Source organism: Phoxinus phoxinus, assembly GCF_949152265.1.
Source record: "Phoxinus phoxinus genome assembly, chromosome: 24".
Lineage (NCBI taxonomy): Eukaryota > Metazoa > Chordata > Actinopteri > Cypriniformes > Leuciscidae > Phoxinus > Phoxinus phoxinus.
This window is the reverse complement of record NC_136899.1, coordinates 19660424-19681368: the sequence shown is the minus strand read 5'-3', so window position 1 is coordinate 19681368 and position 20945 is coordinate 19660424. Positions and strand designations below refer to the sequence as shown.

Below are 20945 nucleotides of genomic sequence, written 5' to 3'. Positions count from 1 at the left end.
TGACATCAGCCTGAGGAGCTTGCAAACCAGATTACAAACTCAAGAGTTCATTAGTGTGGAAATTATAGGAAAGTGAAAGAGGGGGTGCGAACCCTCCGGCCAGCAGCAAGAAGACAGACTAAGCTCAATTAGAGTCATTATTAGTCATAACGAAGCAACCAAATGCACACAGGAGACAGCGGTCTGGATCAAACAACTTCACGGCAATGGCTGCTGGATCCACTTATAAGCATGGCATTTCAAACAACATTTATACTGTTTGATTGCTGGGCTATGGCTCATATGCTTTTCATTCTAAACATCTTACAATGTTATTGTGTCAAGTTTCCAGTGTCAAGTCATTTATCTGTCCGCAATAAAAGCAACCGCTGCATAACACAACACAATCAAAACACATTTGCTTAAAGTTAAAATGGAACTTTGTACATTCACTTAATATTAAATGATAAAAAAAGAAGACTTGGTTTGTGGCTGGATTGTAAAAAGTGGGATTACATACAAGGCTGGAAGCAGCAGCTTAGAGGGGAGGGGCTGAAAACGTAACACTGTGTCTACACCACACGTGAGCGGCACAATGCAACACAATAGAACCCATTATAATCAGTGATGCTGTCTACACTGGATGTGGCACGGCACAATGCGACAACAAATCCCAGACAGTAAACTGATGCTCGTTCTATTTCTGACGTACGTCAAGCGATCGCGCTACTTCTGACATGAAGAACAAAGGGATTTGCAACAGTCACTTTGTCGCATCCAGTGTATGTAGACTTAAGTCATACCTGTCAACACTCAGGTATTTCTCCCGTATTTCACACCCATCTCCCGCCCCCCTCCCGTTTTGTCCTTTCTCCCGTAAAACTCCCGTAATTTGTATTCCCGAACGTCGTTATATGAATAATCACATCAATATATTATTCCAAGGTTGCCCAGTTTCCAGATCTTGTATGAAACCCATCCTACTCGCGCAATCAACACATTTCAACCCATTTGTGAGCTCAACCTGGCAACCTACAACTCAGTAGCGCTGTTGGCGTGCGCAGATCGACGTTGGAAATTGAATGAAGCGACACTGGTAGAAATGAGAAGAAAACTCCGTGGTACATAACATATTTCACGTAATTAACGCAGCATCCGTTTTTTCTGTCATCCTTTGGCTGGCGTTACATTATATGATGCGCTTTTATTCTTGCAAATGCTTTTAAACCATTCACGCAAAGACAAATTGAGCGCCAGAATCGAGTTCTCTTTCGGCTTGAAGTTGACCGAACTAACACGCAATTCTGCAAAAATGTCCGTTTTGTCGAGTATCCTCATAAGAGCAGACTGAGCACTCTTAAATTAGTTAAATAGTTTAAAACTAACACAAAGAAGAGTTGTGAGAGAATGAGGCGCGTGTGAGATCCGCGTCTCTGTCAGCAGCGGCTGCTCTTAAAGGGACAGTAGCCAAATAAAGCTTTCTGTCAGTAAAGTTAATCACAGAACAAAGGGAACAGAGAAAAACACTCACTGCTCTTGACAAAATAACATTTGTAACTTTAATAAGGATTCATCTATGTATAATTTAACATTTATGCAGTGCAAACTGTTTGATAACTTTATTAAATTTCTGTATATTTCCTACCTTTTAGACAAATATTTTAAATATACTGTCTTTGTTGTTTCTACATTAATTTGGAGATTAAATGTGAAATTATGACATTATAAAATATATTAAAAACATAAGGTTTTTATCGTGAATAATCACATAATTTTTTTATTTCTAACTAATACCACCCCCCCCCACCCCCCCCCAAAAAAAAAAAAAAAATCTCCCGTATTTTAGTACCCAAATGTTGACAGGTATGACTTAAGTGTAGACATGGTGTAATGATTCATGACAGCCAAAAAGGAGTAGCTTTAGAGGCAGAGCAAATGTTACATTTTGATAAAAAAATTATGAAGACAAGACATTTATTCTAATTGCATGTGCTCATGAATTGTGTAAAATAAGAGCAGGAACTTGTATTAAGAAAGTAAATGGGCCCTATCTTGCACCCAGCATAATTGACTTTGTACATGTATCATTGCTATTTTGCACCCTACGCACAGCGGAGTTTTACCTCCACAGACGCAAGTTCCCTGGTGCTATTTTGCAGTTTCAGAAAACAATTCCGCCACAGACCAGGAAAAACCTAGTCTAAAGTCAATGGCGCGTTATTCAGATGCTATTTTAAGGGCGCATGCTTGGCAATAATGTAGCGTGTGCACAACGCGCATACACTTTGCTTCTCTCATATACACAGACACAGCAGTTCCCATTTTTGCCAACCATACATAATTACAAGGAAAAATATTACCACACGAGATAAATCATTGTGGTGTCCATGAAGATGTGAAAAAATAGGCATAAATCTAGCCTACACATTTACCTAAATTATTCAGGTTAATTGTAGTAATGACGGATCAAACCTGTTTGATCAATAGTGGCAAGACACATAGGTAGGGCTGGGCGATAAAACGGTATCAGTATTTATCGACGGTACACCATTGTCGGTAAAGATATAAAAAAATGTTCGATATAGCGCTCAATATTTCCATTCAAATGCGCACGCGCACGCACGCTGGCACGACCACCACGACCACCACAACGTTGCCCAACATCAAATGGCAAGCGTAATGAATGCGGAACGAAACCGCGCTATTATTTTGTGCTTCACAGATCCCCAGCGCTAAGAGATCCAGTAAAGAAAGCATTTGAATTTGTCACTGAAGTAATTACATCGCTGCAAGATCTAGTGAGAAGCATTAAAATTTCTGAAACCAGGAGACACATTGTGCCACTAGTTATAGGCTTTAAGTCCATGTTGATCAGCAACATTCACCATGGATTTAATGTAGTAAACCTAACTGTACGGTAACCATGGAAGTTTGGTAGGAATAGTAAAATGATTTCAAGTACAGCACATCTTTTTCCAGCACTTCAAAAATCAAATATTATCATATTTAAATGTTATTTTTAATGTGATGACCAAAACATTATTTGTTCACCCTTCAAAGATTACCCCAATTTATAAATTTCAAGATGTAGGAAAACTCACACTTATTTAAAAATAAATTATTTTAATTATTTTATTTTTAAATCAAGGAAATATCTTTGGTTCCATATCATCGCAAATGTACCTAACCGTGACATCACTGTGTTGTATAGAACCGTGAATTTTGTGAACCATTACACCCCTTCTCATTACAGATGTTGATCTACCTCAAAGTTTGCCTTCATTGTTCTACGTTTACACTTTTACATTGCACACATTTTGTAACATTTTAAGTTCATGAGTTTCTTTAACGCTTACTTTTTTATCTTAATATAAGACATAAAGAAGATTGTGTACATTTTATTTTTGACTCCTAAAACTAATATAATTTGTTGTTTGTCTTAATAATGTGGATAAAAAAATAAAAAACAGTGGTTTAAATTAAAACTTTTCTACTCGTCTTAAAAAAAAAAAGGTTATAAAAAATGTCAACAATTATCGATACCGAACCATATGAAACATTATATCGTGATCATTTTTTTAGCTATATCGCTCAGGCCCACACATATAAGGACACCTGACAAAGTGGGTTATCCGTCAAGAACCAGGAAACTAAATTCGAAAGACTGCAAAATCACCTTTACCATCATATGTAAGTTGCGTGCGCCTGGGAAATCTGCCATTATAATAGCAATCCCCCATGGAACACGCACGCCTGCTCTTAAAGGAAATGTGAGATGACACTCTGATTGGTTTATTGCGCGTTACGCCCAAACCACACCTATTAGTAATGTAGCTACTTCAGACCAACCCATTTTACATTTGCATAGGTCGCAAGAGTCATTTATCTCGGGCGCTGTAATAGCAACAGCGCCCGAGATCCGCCCACAAAGTTACTTGCGTTTTGCGTTTGATACTTGCGTTTCAGATCATTAAAATAGGGCCCAATGGGTTCAATTTTGACTTTAATATATAACTAAACAGAACAAGAATTTTGGACAAATTAGATTTTACCGTGGACTCACCGAGATTCATCTAAGGACAGTGTTACAGAATAATTTAAGCAAGTAAGGTTAAAATTTTATAAAATCAAGTTACTGTTTTTTTCGCCTCTCAGATGTAGTTGCCTAAAATGCAAAGATTAAATTTAGACAAAAAGTTCTCTTTTGGTTCCTTTATATCAGAATTTTGTATGTATTTTTTATCAAATGTAACTATTTAGAGAAAAATATTTATATAAATAAAAGTAAAAATATAATAAAATATAAATTGCAAGTTTCTGCACTAAGATTTTTCAAATAAATTCCAAACATGGAAATATCTCTTTCCCCGCCAAACACGGAATTTCCAGTTATACATCATTTTCCGGGTTTCCACTGTTAAACAGTAGGGGAGGGGAGGGGAGGGGGGGAGCGGGGGGTTATTACACATCTTCAGAAAGAGTACTGAATCTCCTGATCAAAACACAGGAGAAGAAGATGCAGAAACAAGCGATCTCTTATGCAATCACATGCACATGTAAAATAACGTGATCATCAACATTAAACAGCAGATACATCGAAATTGCCTAATGTTAAAGAAATTAAACGAGATCTACTCCATCTATGTTTTGATCGTCCGAACCTTCAGAATCCGAACCAGATGAAGTCTTTGACAAAAATGTGATTTTCTCAGCTTTTTGCTCAATGTTGTTGTTTTTTTATTAAAGGGTAACTAAACCCTTAACAACTACTTTTGTTAATGATCTGTAAGACTGGGGCTTTATTAGTGCTGTTCTTTGATTCGAGTAAATGTTTTGACATTTGGGTGTAAAGTGTTTTAATTCCTTATTGTAATACATGGTGTAAAAACGTCTGAGTGTTCCCCTCTTCAGGTTGAACGGTGGCTACTGCAGTTGAATTTTTCTATTGGAAGGTGTGGTGCCGTGTGACGTATAATGGCTCTGCCAACGGCTCACAACCCACGCCCCTAGCATGAGCTTGCGCTGCAGAGACATTCTTTGCTTTGTGGGAATATTCATGTCACTAATATTATTTATAAACATTTTAAAATCTCTAAAATGACTGAATATAAGACTGTAATTGTAAACGATAACAGCTTTTTTTTGCCCTCGGTTCGCCCCCCCCCGTATCCCCCTTTTTCCAGCATTTTTCAAATATTGCCAGTGGGTGGAGATAGGCTCTGAACAGGGGTTTAGTTACCCTTTAAACGTACCTATATTACCCTTATATAAGTGTTGTTTCAAAAAGAAAGTATGAAGCTATATCCTTGATATATTGTCTGAAAATTATCAAAAACGCTGGGGGTGGCTGGCAACTTTAAAAAAAAAAATTAACGCTGGCGGGAAAAGAGTTAACTCAAATCTACTTAACCGGTTCAGATGGCATATCTCAAGTTCATAAACCATTTGGACAACAGGAATAATTATGGTCTCGTAATGACACTTTGGTTTTTGGTGTTCAAAATAAGAAAATCAAATCATACACGGGGGAAAAACCTTGTTCAATTTACTCAACTGAACATAGCTGTACTAATGTTGGTGAAGTGACAAACTAAAAATATATGTATAAAATTAAAATAATGAATTTTGTGTAAAAATTTGCCTTAAGCTTTTTTTGTGTGAAATCAAAAGGTTTGTACTTATTCACTTTGATAATTTTACTTAACTTAGGTAAGAAAGAGTCTAAACACATCAGTTACTGAATTCCTGAACGTGAAAAGTAATCACACTCTGCTCATATGTAGTGAGCAGAGAAGGCATTTTAAGTTGATTTGGAGGCAGTGGGAGGTTTGACAGTCTTGCACCGCCAAACACTGCCTGCCAAGATGCGGTTTGATGTGGATTCAAGGCAGAGGCTGTGGATATGACCAGCCAATGGGCTCAACTTCACAGACAGGAAACTGACAGCAGGAGAGTGAAAGATTACTGACAGAAAAAAGGAAAATTAGTTTATTATATTATCATCTTCAGCTTTTGCCATGATCACTTGCGATCTCCTTAGAATTATTGGTTACATAGACTCTCACTTCTGTTGGTTGAAGGAAGTACCACAGGGTTGGGTGATATAGCCCCCCCAAAAAACAATCTCAAATAGATTTCAGCCTTTTGACCTTCAATTGTTTTCCATTACACAGACATTGTTATGCACAAAATCAAATACAATACATGATGAACAGAAATGTTTACTTAAATGTTATTTTTGCAGTTTGAACTGAAAATTATTACAATACTGCTTAATTTGCTATCTGCAGCAAAATCAGAACAAATACATGATAGATAGGGGTGCATGAACAACTGCAGTGGCCATACATTTCAGCAATTTCTATACCAAAGCATATTCTATACATATTTGACCAATGAATTCAGGTTACATCTGATGTTGCACTATGAGATTGAACTCAGTCAGAGCACTGTGGTGAAATGAAAGTGCAGGTTGATAATGTGTGAAAGGATGATGATGATGATGATAATGATGACGATCAGCGGACCCTCATCTGTTCAACACAACGTAATAGCAAGGGCATGATTCTTATTTATACAGGGCCCCATGAGACCATATCTCTCTAAGAAGAATCTGATGGGAACACAGAAAGGGTCATTTGGGTATTAAAAATGGATACAACGACTTATTCAGTGCTTAAAGTGTGGAATTGCTACATATATCCACCCCATTATAGAGAGAATAAGATCAATAGTTCTCATTTTGCTCATTTCCTCCTCGTCCGCTGAGGAAAATATTACCGTAAAATTGCTCTTGTATTATATCTAGGGTGGAAAAATCTTTTTGAATGCCTTTCTACAGTATCGACATCAACTACATATTTTGAAGACATGGATCCCAATTTCCTTCCAGTTATAAAATTATATCACTCACTGCAGAGTGAATATTATTAAACGGATAGTTCCAGCAGTAAAATTCAATAGGATAAGTCATGTTCAAAGCCATTATACTCACCTGCGGATACACACCAATCACATTCTACAGTACATTAATGCATCAAGTTGCTTTGAGCATCACATGCCCCAGTGATTAATACCCACAGACACAAACTCCCAGCTTTGTAGCTGTGAAAGCAACAATGGAAAATTCACCTCAGACCTTGAAATTAAACAAATGGAAACAAGAACGTTCAAATTGTGAAGAAACAAGTGTATTATTTGACAAAGATTGTTTTAGTAACTCAGTAGCCTATGTATTTGAATAATGTTTAAATGGTGTAATATTTGTGATTTTGATTATGTAGGCCTAGCCTACTTATCCAATTTCTTGCGATTGCCGGCAAGATTACTCTCTGGTGCTGTGCACTTGACGCGAGAGCCCGCCCACACGTTGTCCTGATAGGCTGTGGGTTTTGATTGATTTTTACGCATCTCGCAGTCACGTCTAGTGTGGACAGAAAAATTATTTGTCGCTAGGGCTGGGCAATATGGCCTAAAAAAAAATTCCGATTTACGATTTAAATCTATTTTTTTTTCTCCCCTATTAAAAATCAATCTGCATATGACAAATAAATTGTTCAAAACAAGTTTTAACTTTATTTTGTTTTGATTTTCCCTTCTGGGATTTGATCTGGATTTCCCCCTAGGGGTTAAAGTGCAATCAGAAACAACAAGCTAAAAAGACAAGATGGCAGGCCCTGCCTTTGTAAACAGTGAAAATGTAACATAACATAACGTAACAACATAAAATAGGTGGATTGGGATTGGGGGGGATGTAAAAAAAAAAAAAATACTTGCATCACAATTATAAGTGTATTGTGATTGTCAAAACAGTTGGTGACTAAACAAAATGTTATTAAGTTTAGTGACAACACGATGTTTACATGGCACAATGACTGGTATGCTACTGTTTTATTATTGGTTGACACAAATTTCAATTCAATTCTTGTGATTTGATTCTGATCTTGATTCAATATCGATTCCTTTGGATAAATATTAGGTAAAATAGATACGTTAATGTGTTATGTTAATTTCTGTATGTGGGAGAAAAAAAACGTGCATCACAATAAGTTTACTGACAACATGTTACAATGTTTAGCTGCATGGTTACAATTGCTGGCAGGTTACTGTATGTATTATTGCTTGACATCTTGATTCAATATCGATTCATTTTGATAATTATTAGTTACAGTAGATACATGTTAAAAAATAAATCAGTAATGCTGAAAACATAGAGAGCCCTAGCCTATTTTTATTAAAGGTTAAAAATAACAACTTAAATAAAATATAATGCGTTCTTTATTATAATAACAACTTTATAATATTTTAATGATATAAGTAAAAATATATGTAGCCTAATATAGTGGACATATTTAACAAAACTCTATAGCAAATTTTTCCAGCCTATAAATGGTCATTAAATTGCTTTCCTGATGTAAATGTAACTTATGTGACATTGTTCTAGCCTACCTGTTTTGCAGTCCATTTACATTTACCATTTACCTGTTTTATTACCTGTTTACCTGACTTCTTACCGCGGTTGAAAAACACTGATTGATCCGAGGTATACATTTTGGTAAGTTCGGGTTTATTTACTAATAGTAAAGAAGAGTTAGAGTTGATCGGTTCACGTGCCGCTTGAACTGAGGCGCTACAGAGATCTGTCATGTCACATATACAAGCGCCAAAATGGTATTATTGTTTGAATTGCGTAATAAAATTTACAGAATCTGAGAGCTGATCATTTATTTTATATCAAAGTAACCTGCTCTGTCTTGTCTGTCGTTGTCAGTGTCATCTTTGCTCCGCAATTTTTTTCTGCGTGAGAAAATGGATGTGTGGCGTAAGAGCGTGTGGAAAGGGCCAATTGCGTGAGTCTCACGCTCAATGCGTGAGAGTTGGCAGCCCTGTATTTACATCCTAAGCCCCTTGAGTGTTCATGTATTAAATATTCAGCTAATTTAATAATGCATTCAGCTAGTTATAAGTGTCTAGCACTTTCAGCTCCATTTAACACTTTTTACCATGTTTAAACCCCTTCACCATATCCAAGACCACTGCCTGAGTCAACCAGTCCCAAACAAAAATATGAATCAGTTTTTTTTAATCCAATTAGTATATCCAATTGTTTATGAACAAACATCTGGTAAGCATTACATCATATAAAAGATTTGTTAAAGTCACTAATAAAATAATCATAAGATGTCCAAAAAAAGTATCAAATATGTTCTTTCTTCAGCTATTCTTCAAAAAACTGCTCCCATGATACTGTGTGAGCAGAAATACACTCACCCTTCCAATAAAACACTCTCCTCTGTCCACACATCTGAGACTACACTCCACACACACTATTAGAAATGTAAGAACACTGCCATCTGATTTGGCAGCCAACAAAGACATGAAATGAGCAAAGAAGATGAGAGGGAGACAGAAAGAGAGGAATCCAGTTTTTATCTCATCTAAGCTTTGCCACCAGCTTTGCCTGTCTGGTAAAAAAGTAACTGCTGTTGGGTAGAGGGCAATGCCCATGATGCATTGCGCTGATGGCCAGATTCCAATCTATTGTCTCATCAAGGTATAGAATTCACAAGCTCTTTTGATCATAACTGCGGCTGGGACAAAAATCCCTCAAAAGAGTGTGTGCTTTACAATCCTCTCTCTTATCGTTGATCTGTGGACACTGCAAAAAAAAAAAAAAAATCCTGATAATTTCCACCAAATGTCCCTTGAAAGCCTTAATTATCTCCATCTGTGCCATTTCAGAGATGTTTTGCTGAGGCCATGAACGTACAAGAAAATGAATCTGAAGAAGCTTTGTGTTACACATGCACAAAGGAATAGTAAATCCAATCATCTTAAAGGAATAGTCAAGGTTCAGCATCAATAAGTTAGTAATCAATAAACGACATCTGTGACATGCTGTTGATTACCACAGGAAATAATTTCAACACATCCCTCAGTTGTAAAAACACACAAAGCATTTTAAGCAGAGGTCTAAGAGGAAAATTAGTAGGGTTTAAACACAGGATTGTACAGCTAGTATATTTGCTAAAGCACTTCTCGGTTATTGATTAGGTGGCCTGCAATGTGGCGTTGCACTTCATTTAAAACTATAGTAAACAGACGTACCATTTTTGTATGCGTGTGCAGTTATATGACCTCATATTAACTCAGATTGAATGAAATGTATACTTAAAAAAAAAAAAATTGTGAGATCGTAGAACTGCCAAAAGGTCATAGGCGGAGCGTGTGTAAGTCTTAGCCTTCCCCTGGCAACAGACTTGAGACTAGCATTTTCACTCAAATCACTGCCTGCTGCTGTTTCTGATTGCTTTTAGAAGAAGAAGCTGCCCATTACTGCTGGTCTAGGATCAGATTTCTCAGTAATAATAGCATATTGGCGAAACAGATTTGGCAAACGATCCAGTGTGTATATCTGTATTTGTGCTCTGGAGAGTATTAAAGGTTTCTATTTGAAACATGTTTTTCCAGCGTTGAGAAATGTAGCCGATCACAAACATATCTGTTGATTTATTGAACGCAATGGCGAATCGAAGGTGTTTAGCATTGAACAAAAACTCTGGCTTTTGAGTGGTGAGTGGATTCTAAATTCTGCACACTTGCAAATCCTCATTATAGCAAACAATTATGTAAATAAAAAATTGAGCAGCTTCATTTGGTTATAACAGAACTTTGTAAGATCGCGATAGACTAAGATGAGTCACATCTTTTTAGTGATTATAAAGGAAAAGCTCTATGCTTTCTTTCTGTTAAAATGAACAGTGCTTTGTGAACATAGATGTTAATAGTAGTTAACATAGTTAATAACAAATATTTTTTGAGAGCGTTTATGCTAGGATGTACAGGTGAAATTCGAAAAAAATTTATATCGTGCAAAAGTTCATTTATTTCAGTAATTATGGCTTATAGCTTATGAAAACCACAAATTTAAAATTAGAATATTGTGAAAAGGTTTTCATAGCTGTAAGCCATAATCATCAAAATTATAACAAATAAAGTCTTGAAATATCCCACTTTGCATGTAATGAGTCTACAGTGTTTCCCCTAGAAATTTTTCCAGCAGCAGTGCTGTTACGTGCCAGAGGTTGTTACCAAGCCGTAAATATTTTACCTCCGGAATATTTTTTTTTAAATAACCCCTTAAACCATGACTTCTGGTAAGTTTTGTGGATATAAATGGACATTTGTAGCCTATTTATAACTACCTCTTGGCAAACAGGGACAGTGGACACGCTGGGAGAGTGTGGAGAGGAGGAGGATCAGCTGGAAGGAGTTGTGGAGCATGGAAGAGAAGCGAATCAGCTTCATCATCAGGGATACATATAATGTTCTTCCAACACCTAGCAATCTCCATCAGTGGTTGGGTGAAGATCCAGGATGTGCCCTCTGCTCCAGACCAGGTTATCTCAAGCACATACTGACCGGGTGTAGAGTCAGCCTCACCCAGGGACGGTACACTTGGGGTCATAACCAAGTCCTTAAGATCCTCGCAGCCACCCTGGAAAACAAACGGATCGCTTCCAACTCCCTACCACCATCAGTACCCAATCCACTGCACATCAACTTTGTCCGCATGGGGGCAAAGGTAGCCAAGTGCAGGCCCACTTCTCTGGAGCATGGTCAACTTTGAGGGGCCTGTGACTGGAAGATGCTAGTGGATTTTGGTTGGCGGCTCATTTTTCCTCCAGAGATTGCGATCACCACACTTAGGCCTGACATAGTTCCCTGGTCCCCCTCTCCGAAGAAGGTCTTCATCATCGAACTCACTGTACCCTGGGAGGACTCAGTGGACGACGCATACGAGCGAAAACAACTACGCTATGCAGAGCTAGCTGCTGAAGCACAAGATCGCGGATGGAAAACTGAAGTCCGTCCAGTGGAGGTGGGGTGCAGGGGGTTTGTGGCAGTGTCTACCACCAGACTGCTTGGAGACCTGGGAATCAGAGGCCAGAGCCTGCGCCAGGCCATCAAAGCAATGTCAGAGGCAGCTGAGAGAAGCAGCCAGTGGCTGTGGATAAAGAGACAAAACTCTTGCTGGGCTCCAGCTTGATTGGGTGATTGGGGGGATGCACTGCGGGGACTTGATCACCCCCGTAAGGCCTTCCTCAACCGAGGATGTCTAGTTATAATGGCCGAAACATCCAATGAAGCCTGAGGTGTACTACTGACGATGTGTCCCTCGGATCACCCATCAAGGGAGGATGCCCACCCGAAAACTCCACTGTGACAAATACAATGCCAAGGTCAAGTACATTCTCCCAGTACGCGCTTGCACTTAAAGGATGTATTACATCCTGGCGCTAGCAACGCCAAGGTCATGGGTTCGTTTCCCAGGGAAAGGAAGAACTGACAAAAATGTAAAAAATGTGTACCTTGAATGCAATGTAAGTCGCTTTGGATAAAAGCGTCTGCCAAATGCATAAATGTAAATGTTGTAAATATATATTGTTCACTTGTTGATGTTAGATAACACATTTAAGTAATGTTAATGAATGATATCTTATTTTAGTGTTACCAACTATACAGGAGATAAAACGTGTTTTATTTTACTTGACTGTACTTTTACTTTATTTAATCCAAAACTGCGTTCATATTTATTTTTAAAGTGCTTTTTAAACCTAATAAGAGTTATCCAGCCAAGAATAAGCCTAGAATTGCTTTTCTGACGGACGAAAATTAATGACATAAATAGGGATGCACCGATACTGATACCAGTACTCGGGTGTCGGTCCGATACTGTGCTCATGTAGGCTACTCGTAAAACTACCCCGATACAACCGCACCCGAGTCCACTTTAGGGGCCGTTCACATATCGCGCTTTTTGCGCATAAATTCGTTATTTCGATTGTAGGCGCACGGCAAGCGGGCTCATAATAAAAGCGACGCGGCTATGCCGTGGTGAGATGAAAACATCTCAACATCTCATCTCATCTCAACAGGTCATGTGACAAAAACCAACCGATCAGCTTCGGCCTTTCCGTAACAACATTGAAAGCTTGGCCGAACAGCTGATCATAGCTTTACAGGGCGGCTTTTTATTTCGTATCTCCATAAATATATCTAGTAGTAAAGCTAATGCAACGACTAGAAATCAATTATTTATTTGCTGATACTTTCTCGTCCTCATAGAGAGCGCAGTTCAAACCGCTTTCTCCTTTCCACAAGTGCTTGCTCTCCCGTGGCGTCTGTCGTTGCTATGCAACCATGAACAGAGGCGCGCAAATTTACACGCGCTATGTGAACGGCCCCTTATGGCAATGTGACATTAGCCTAATCGAAAATATTTCCATATGTGGTTCTTTCCTCCTTTCTTGTCAACAAGTGGATTCAGAGCCACCGCATTAGCAGCACCGCCGGTCGCCATGTCTCAGTGTTTTTAGGTGTGTAAGTGAACGAAGTGAATGTCATGATATTACTGATCATGTGAAGATTTTTGCAGTGGCGCTGAATACATTGTAGGGGAAACACTGTATAATATATTAGTTTCACCTTTTAAGTTGAATTACTGAAATAAATGAACTTTTTACTTATTCTAAATTTTCGAGTTTCACCTGTATATGTTAAGCGCATCTCCCTAACCTTACCCCGCCGCATATGCAAAAAATGTTAAACTGTGCATGCACCCTGCTATTTGAGAAAGAAATGGCATATATAAACTAGATAGAGTTCATGCAGCCTTGCACTACAAGCATAAGTATGATCTCATTTGAAAGCAGACACTTTTTTGTCATCAAGTCAGAATTAATTATTGTCTTAAAGAAAATACTTAAAGGGCTTAAATCTATTGTGAGTCTAGAAATGCAAACCAGGTAAAGCCACATGCTGTTCATGTTTTTTTTCAAATATGAAGATGATAACTCTAAAACTCTGAGATTTGTGAAATATGTTTTAAGACAATGTCATGTGACTTTAGAGAATAAGACTCAAAATATGTGAATAAATATCACTTGACATTTTAAAGTATCCATTCAGTGTATTGTCTCGTGGTGCAAACTGCCCTATTTAGTTTAATTCTCCCCTGCACACATTCACATCTCTCAGGCCAGGATATAATTATTATTCTTTTGTATATTTACTGAAGACTTTCTATTCAAACTGTTTTAATCCCTCTTCTCTTTGAACAAACTTCTCAGGTCACCTTCCTTGACTTTGTATCAAATGTCCTTCTGAAAAAAAGAAACATTCCAACGATCTTTACTTTTCATTAAACACAAACCGCTCCTGGTAAAAAAACAAAATTACAACTTTTAATGTTGCCTTAGCAATTAAATGAAATGCATAGGTTGAAGCAAAAACATTATTAAAACTAAACCTACTAATACTAAAATTAAAGCTTAATATTAATATTTTAATATTTTAAAAAGGGAAAAAAATTACAAAACTAAATTACTAAAACTTTAAATTACAAATTAAAATTAAATCTGAAACCATATATATAAAAAATGCTATAATAGTATATAAATCATACTAAAATAATAACAGTTCCATAATAAGTGCATTACTGTAAGTACCTTTTTGCTTGTTTTGAAATAACTGGTAATAAACAACGTCACAGATGCTGTCAATAGAGCCAAGCTTGTATTAAAGCCATAAGCATATATGAGAGAAAGTCTATAGAGGCCTAAACATCTTTGAGTGACAGATAAAGAAAGTTTGTGTAAATATATCAGCTCTCTGAGGAAAGTGGATCTGTCTTGAGTCAACATATGGGCTAGGGCTGGGCGATATGGCCAAAAAAAAATATCACGATATTTTTTTTTATATCAGTCGATATCGATAATTATCGATAAATGTCAAATCTTTATTTATTTCAAGTTTAAAGGCAGATTTTTGCTCCTAAGTGAAAGTTAGGAGCAAAAAGAAACCAGGGCGTTAGTTGTGGTTTTAAACGACTCTTTATTCTCAGAACATATCATGACAAACACTTGCCAAACAGGTGAACATTCACAAATCCGAGGTAGAACATTCAAACGTTTGTCATTTTTCCCTAACAAAATACATATCTTTATTTCAGTAGTATTAGCTTGAGTTAGGATGCAGATTTAACTATATACAATTTATGTTCATTAACAAAAACAGTAACATCTGTTAAAAAAAGTAACATTATTTGTATTTGGTAAAATGTAATATTCTTTAGTTTTATTAAAATTAACCATTGGTCATCCAGCATCATGCATTTAGATCATGATAACCACAGATAAAATGTAACTTTATGGTTTCTATGGTATTTATGAAAACCAGTAGCCTAAATACATATATTAAAAACTGTAATTATATTCCATTAGTCCTTTAATACATTGTCTACATTAATAATATTATACAATTCAATATATATATCCCACATTTCATGGTGCAGTTAATATTACTAGGCTAACGTTACAGTAACGTTAAATCCGTGGTAAATGAGTAGACGGAAAAGCTTCTGACTGTATCGTTGCGCACAGTGTTTCTCATGTTCGTCAGTGCGGTCTCATCTGCCTTTAAACTAGTTTAAATCACTGAGACATATGTGTGTTCCTCGCTGAATTCAAGCGCTTCTCACTGGATCTAGTGACCGAGAGCGATCAGAGTAAACGCGTCTGCTCGAGTGAACTCGCGCTGCGCTGCCGTTTGGACTTTGAGCCGAGCGGATAAACGGTCCCTGTGGCGCGCGCGGTTCAAATGAGATTCGTTCCGCTTTTGGCGCAAAAACATTATCGAACATTTATCGAACTCTTGATATCGTTTTATCGAGAAAAATTATATCGCGATAATTATCGTTATCGTTTTATCGCCCAGCCCTAATATGGGCTCTAATGCTGAGCCTCGTTCTGAAGGGTAGGAGCTGCCCCAGGAGAGAGGGCACACGCACCCTGCCAAACACACGTCCCACTGTCTGCTCCTTCTGTTCATTACAGAACAGCCTGACAGCAACAGAGCTTGCAAGAAAGCCTGAGTCATCCATACATGTTCTTTTACACCATCTACCCCAGTTTACAGCAAGGAAGGCCAAAGTAGTAAAACAACATGCATGAAGATATTCTACACTCACATCCACACCCCAAGAAGACCTTAGTACAATATAAGACTGAAAAAAATATCTGCAAAACTAAACAGTGGTCTGTCATGCAAAGTTGTACTCTCTTGGTTTCTGCAATCCAATTATCCAATTACGCCCTTGAGGGAAGCTGGCATTTTGAAATAAATGCCATCTAAATGAACCAACCGCTCCTGTATAACTAAACAGCCTGTTGATTGTCATTATTTAAACACACATTCAAAACATTCTGGTGACATTTCAGCAGCCAGTACAATTGAGATGGCATGCCACATTAATTGATAGGGAGGCACCAATCAGGATTTTTTACAACTAATACGGACTAATACGTTTATTTTATTTTTTTATTTTTTTGAGGAGCTCTGTCATATCCAGTTATATGCAAGCTATCTGCTTATGGTCACTGTTAACTCAAAGTAATACTAAATCTGTCCCATTTTTGTTGACAACAATAATACTGTAGATTAACATGTTAATAAAATAAACAATAAAAAAAGGGGGGGGGGGGATTGGGCTAAAAAAGGAATGGAAATTTTCCATTTTAGGATATGTACTGTAGGCCTATGAGGAAATAGCATACAGAGCTTAATGTCAAATTGATATTATATTATCCAGTGTAAATACACTTTATAAGTTAGTCTAGTGAATGTATGAATTGTTATTAATTATTATTTGTCATGTTATTATGTTTGTTATTTCATTATTTGTTTTATTTTATCTTACATACATATTGGGTCACTCTTTAAATTACTATCTGTCTTTAACTACTATGTACTTACATCAAAATTAAGTACAATGTACTTATTGTGTACATGTTCTTTTGCAGAACAATTGTGCTATTATTGAGGTGGAATATGGATATGGTTAGGGATAGGTTTAATGGTATGGCTAGGTTTAAGGGTGGGTTAAGGTGTTAGGAAAGGGTCAACAGTGTAATTATAGATATAATTGTAAACATGAATTACATATGCAATTAAATGCAGGTATTTTTTAAATATAAGTATAATGTAAAAACATGTATGTACTAGGGCTGTCGATTTAGCACATTCATTTAATTAATTAGTTATAGAAAATAACAGACCTACGAGGTTCATCTAACATTTCATATAATTGATTGTTGACGAACATGATTCAGCGCTCAGAACAACTCACTGCATGATGTAGCCATTAGAAGGCAGTAAGAAATACCCCTGTATGAGTTTTTTTCTTATATTTAATCATGAGAGTTGAGCAATATCACATGAGTAACGGGAGCAAAATCACACCCAGCCAAATTTGATGTGCGATTAATTATATCAATTAATCGGCATGTAATTAATTCGATTAAAAATTGTAATCGCTTGACAGCCCTTGTATGTACACAATAAGTGCAATGTATCAAATGATTAATATAAATATCATAGCATAGCAGTTAAAGACACCTAATGTAAAGTGAGCCTAAATATTGTATATGTAATTATGCTATTCAAATCTACATTCCCTGCCTTTTCATTTGGTTGGATCTTGGTACCATTTGTTCCTCTTTTATTTGTGGTTAATCACCAGAACACTCTGTGAGTGAGAGCATGTGTGAGACTGAACAGCTGCTGCTGTTAATGCCGCTTGCGTTTAAAAATCGGTGATGACGTGAAAGTGATATAGAAGCCTTAAAGGGCTTGTGTCTTCAAGATGCAATTGATATGTGATCAGTCAAGGTTGGAGACCACAGATTGAGAATATTTGAGTTATTTTCTGATTCCGTATATCCCTATTAATTGCCTACAACCTAATTAAGTATTAAAGTTACTTAGTTACATTATTGTCTTGCTACATTCCATAAATCTTTTTAATTCTATATAACTAGAATGACATCACATATGTTATGGTGCGGTCACATTATAAAAAGTTTGTAGGCAAATATGTCTATTGTAAACAGGGTAGTGATGTATGAAGCACACACAGAAGTCACTTTCAAACAAAAAGCAGATTTCTGTTCGGCTATACATTCACCCTGGAAACCTTAGTGCTCAATTCTGTTTGGCTGTGGGCAATATCAGATTCGGGTGTAAACAGGTCACAATCGTGAACTGACCTGCATGCGCAAAAGAACAATAACAAAGATGGTCATGGTCAAGCCAGCAATTATAGATTCATTTATAAGGTGAAGTGCCATGAAAGCCCGCAAATTTGTGCCCAGGTGGCGATGAGGATGCAGACGAGGATGAGGAGAAAGAGAGCAAAGTTATTCTCGTACAGTTTTCCCTCAAGTTTTGCTTGTATAGAGCTGTCACAATAATACTTAAGAGTATAGCAGCTCACCGACTATAAACTGACTAATATCGCTGAAGTCTTCCATATTCACTGAGTGACCAAAGAATTACCGGTATGTAAAATCTTTGGAGTGAGTTGACCGGTATGACTGTTCAGACTGAAGTCGAATTGCAAAACTTTGCACCTGTATCTGATTTAGGAAGTGACTCAAATCATAATTGAAAAGATCAGATTCCATGTGGTTTGTTCTGTTCACACTGTTATAAAAAAAAAAAAAAAAAACATTAATTGACAATTACTTTTTTAATTTAAAAAAATTAAAGTCACTTGTCGCCACCTACTGGTGTAACATTGTAATGATACAGTCGTTTTTTGAAGTTAAAACGTTACCAGCTGCCTTTTAAATACAATTATACAAGACTAGGGATGTAAATTTTTACAAATTCCCATGAACGATCGTCGTTTAAATTAACAATCAATTAATCAAATAATCGTTAGCTTTAATACTGCAATATATGTCTACTGCAGTGGTATACCCAACAGCACGACAGCAAATGCTGCTCAAAACGCCATGTTCCTCATCAAATGAATGAGAAGGGTTTTTAATCTAAATAAAGGGCTAGTAGGATTGTAAAATGGTTCGATAGGATTGATCATTTAATTAAATTACTTATTTAATAATCAAATATAACGACTAATACAATGTCACTGCCGCCTCAGATGTATGCTTGTCAGAATGCATACGCTCTTCCTGGAGCAACGAGCTGAAAACGGCAACTAAACCCAATGAATTCAAAAAAGATTTAATAAAATATTGTTCTCATGTTATTTAATATGACAGTCCCAATCATAGTCATTATTAGTCAAGCATTGCCGTTTGAGCTGCGCGTGCTGACGCTGATCACTGCACGCTACAGCATTAATTCTTGACCAAATACATCATATATGAGATAAATCAAATATAGATAGGCCTACACAAAATAAACACAATAGTACAACTTACATTTTGCACAAAACAAAAGGCTGCGAATTATAGTCTTGATGAAGGTGTAAACTGGTCCCAAACATAACTCCGGCGCGCTCGCTTTACATGTTTCACGGTTAAGCAGCACGCACGCGCAAGAAACCTGCTTAATCGGCGATCGATAAGTTTTATCGATTAAATGTATTATCGACAATTAATCAATCGTCGATTAATCGTTAACATCTACACACTGCATGGAACACATAAATGGTTTGTACACCCACATTTGTTTTTGCAATTGATATAAAACAGAGACTGGCTTAAACCCATCACTTCTGGACACCAGCACCACTCGGCTGTATGCTCATAAAAACTCATAAAAAGACATTTTTTCTGAGATTTAGAAAAATATGCCTGTCACCTCAAAGTGACGCACTATAATAATCTTATTTCGTCCTACTATTTGCACCACCGCCCACTGGCAGCTGGCATTTGTCTTATGAATGATGGTGATTTTGAGGGTTTATTAATTTAAGGAAATAAATGGTCACTCACACACGGCACAAGCGGGTCAGGGGCTTGTTCTGCTGTTTGTGTGCATGTGAGCCATCGGATCAGTGCACCAATGTGTGTATGTATTTGTATGTGTGTGATTATAGGCTTTGCTCTGCAGGAGTGCAAGCAGTGCGTACCTCCTCTTGGCCTATAGTGTGATTTGCCACACATCACTGGATAATTGGATCTATCTTTTGGCCACAGACAAGCATGTGGTTGTATGAATTCATGTGTTTATGTTATGTTCATACGTACAGCCTCTAGGTCTGTGTACTATTCTTCAAATAATCATGAAAATAATAATTTAGTCTGAGGTGTGGCCTGCCGGTAGTTAGTCATTTTCTGATGCTGCATAGCGGTAGTAAAAGTGACAAAAGGTATCTCTTTCATGCTTGTTCATGGTTTTGCCAAACTAGCCACAAGCATCACATTTTGTGGGGACTTGATTTCTATATTGCTGCAATGCCTCAGGTAGCCTGGTCCACATGAAAATTAATTGGACCAATGTAATGCTCCTCATCTGCATAAAAATCCAACGTGAACAAGAATAGACTGAACGTTAAATTTTAGAAACAGACATTATATGACAAATCGCTCGAATTAAAACCATAAAAAACATGCCTTTGGTGAAGCATTACCTAAATTGTGAAAGTTCTGTTCTCTATTTTATGTTAAAGTGCATAAGAGCACAATAAAGGGTGTGTTTCCCAAAAGTACTGTTAGGAATTATCTGCACCTAGACCAACATTTGTTTTTGCAGTTACTGTAATATGAAGCAGAGCTGTCTCCTTCACTAACTTAAACCCATCACTTCTGGACACCAGCACCACTCGACTGTATGCTCATCTAAACTTATTAGACATTTTGCTGAGATTTAGAAAAATCTGCCTGTCAACTCAAAGTGACGCACTACTGTAATCTTATTTCGTCCTACCATTTGCACCACCGCCCACTGGCAGCTGGCATTTGTCTTGTGAGTGATGGTGATTTTGCAGGTTTATGATTTAAGGAGATGAATGGTCAATCGCATATGGCACAAACGGGTCAGGGGGTCATCCTGCTGTGCAACATAGTTCAACAATTTGTATTGCCAGAAATCATAGATTTTGAAAAGTGTGCATGTGTGAATGTGCTCTAGTACACAGGAGAACCCCAGAGTAT

At 37.1% G+C, this 20945-nt stretch overlaps 1 protein-coding gene across 3 annotated transcripts in view; it reads right to left on the bottom strand.

The window, feature by feature from the left end:
• dpp6a (dipeptidyl-peptidase 6a) overlaps positions 1 to 20945 on the bottom strand; it is a 430900-nt gene that overhangs the window by 185127 nt on the left and 224828 nt on the right. The gene's annotated exons all lie outside the window — the stretch shown is intronic.